The sequence below is a fragment of the Rutidosis leptorrhynchoides genome, chromosome 11, assembly GCF_046630445.1.
Source record: "Rutidosis leptorrhynchoides isolate AG116_Rl617_1_P2 chromosome 11, CSIRO_AGI_Rlap_v1, whole genome shotgun sequence".
NCBI lineage: Eukaryota > Viridiplantae > Streptophyta > Magnoliopsida > Asterales > Asteraceae > Rutidosis > Rutidosis leptorrhynchoides.
The window spans coordinates 139,135,806-139,138,424 of record NC_092343.1 but is presented as its reverse complement, the minus strand read 5'-3'; positions in this window follow the sequence as shown (position 1 = coordinate 139,138,424).

The following is a 2,619-nucleotide window of genomic DNA, read 5'->3' as shown; positions in this document are numbered from 1 at the left end:
TACATGTACGAGTAGAATTTTTGATGAAAATGAATGAGAATGTAATTGTAAGCATTTTTGTTAACTAGAAGTACTTTGATATGTGTCTTGAAGTCTTTCAAAAGTGTATAAATACATCATAATACATTACATGTATATATATTTAACTGAGTCGTTAAGTCATCGTTAGTCGTTACATGTGAGTGTTGTTTCGAAACCTTTAGGTTAACGATCTTGTTAAATATAATTGACCCATTGTTATTACACTTAAATGAGATGTTAAATTGTTATGTTAACATGTTAACATGGTGTATTATCATATCTAATATCATATATATATATATATATATATATATATATATATATATATATATATATATATATATATATATATATATATATATATATATATATATATATATATATATATATATATATATATATGTGTGTGTGTGTGTGTGTGTGTGTGTGAAATACTATTACAACGATAATCGTTACATATATGTATATTGTTTCGAAGTCTTTAAGTTAGTAGTCTCATCTTATATATATAACTCATTGTTATTATACTTAATGAGATACTTAAATATCATTTAATCAAATCATAAAAATATATATATATATATATATATATATATATATATATATATATATATATATATATCCAAATATATATTCCTTTAATTAATTATTACGATATATGACGTTCGTGAATCGTCAGACAGACTGGGTGTCCAAACGTTTGTATAAAATTCATTCTAAATAACCAAGTCTTAATGAGTTTGATTACTTAACATGTTGGAAACATTTAATTATGTAAATATTAATCTTATATATATTAGCGGGAAAATCCGGGCCATTACAATTACTCCCCTGAACATAAGCATGGCTACCTTAAAGACTCTTGAAGATGCAAAGCCGGAGTAAGTTTTGTCTTCACAAGATAATCTCCTTTCTGATCCTTCTCAAAAACAAACTGATATAAACAAACAGAATTCACAAACTGATATATGGGTCCTATTAATTATATCATTACGTTTTCATGGCCATTAATTAACTCTTATATTAGGACCCTTAAATTTGGTAGTACAATTATAACTTGCGTTATTAACCAAGTGTACAGACAATTGGAATTAATGTGACGGTTTAATATAAGGGTCCTATAACTCATATCATCCGATTATCATGGCCGTGATAATAAGACAGTTTGATAATGAGATCCTTTTAATGATATAATTAGGTTATCATGACCATTAATTAACTTTATTAATAGGACCCTTTACTTTGGTCGTAAAATTTATAGTTTTCATTTTTAGCCAAGTAATATAACGGTTTAATAAAGGATCCTTTTAACCAAATCATCGAGTTATAAGTTAGTTGGTTCAAGCATGTGCTGCATATATATATATATATATATATATATATATATATATATATATATATATATATATATATATATATATATATATATATATATATATATATATATATATATATATATATATATATATAGTCATAATCAAGAGGGAAGCACTTTTTATGGGGGAAGGGGGAAGCAAATTATTTTTATTTTTTTTCGTTTTTTAAAAAAACTTTGTTCACGAATATTATAGATTAGATGAAAATATGAACATTTAAAAAAACGCTTTGTGATGAATGTCATTATTTTGGCGGGAAAACGTTCGAAGAAAAAAATAAAAACATTCAATGCAATGAATGTTTTGCTGCTGAGTTTATTTGCATCGTTTTGTTTTCATCTTGTGTGAAGTGTTTTTTTCGAATTTAGCCCGATTTAGAGTTTAGGATTTAGGGTTTAGGGTTTTCGGGTTTACTCCGTAAACCCTCAACCCAAAACCCTAAACCCTAAATCCTAAACTCTAAACCGTTCGTGTTAAAATATTCAATCTAAATCCTAATTTCTAAACCCAAAACCCTAGTTTCTAAACCCTAATAGCTAAACCCTAATTTATAACCCCCCTAATTTCTAAACCCTAATTTCTAACCCCTTAAAAAAAAAAACTCAGCAGCAAAACATTCAATGCATTGAATGTTTTTATTTTTTTCTTCGAGCGTTTTCCCGCCAAAATAATGACATTCATCACAAAGTGTCTTTTTTAAATGTTCATATTTTCATCTAATCTATAATGTTCGTGAACAAAGTTTTTTCAAAAAACGAATTACTTCCCCCCATTTCCCCCCAAAAAAGTGCTTCCCTCTTGATTAAATCTATATATATATATATATATATATATATATATATATATATATATATATATATATATATATATATATATATATGTGTGTGTGTGTGTGTGTGTGTGTGTGTATATATATATATATATATGGAGAGGATCCAGAGAGAACTTTTTTAGTGTGAGAACTCTAGGAACTCCAAAAAACACCCAAATACACTTAAATTCGAGCAAAAAAAGGGGAATTCGAGTAAAAATACAAAACACGGACGAACAAAAATTTCATAGCCGAGCAAAAAAAAAATTCGAAAAAAAATGTAGAACCATTTTTTGTTCGAATATCAAAATTTTTGTTCGACTATGTAGCGACCCGACAAAATTGTCATTGACGGCGCCGCTAACTTAGGTCCCGTTACGTGGTCGTAGTCCCTAAATGAGACTCGTTTGA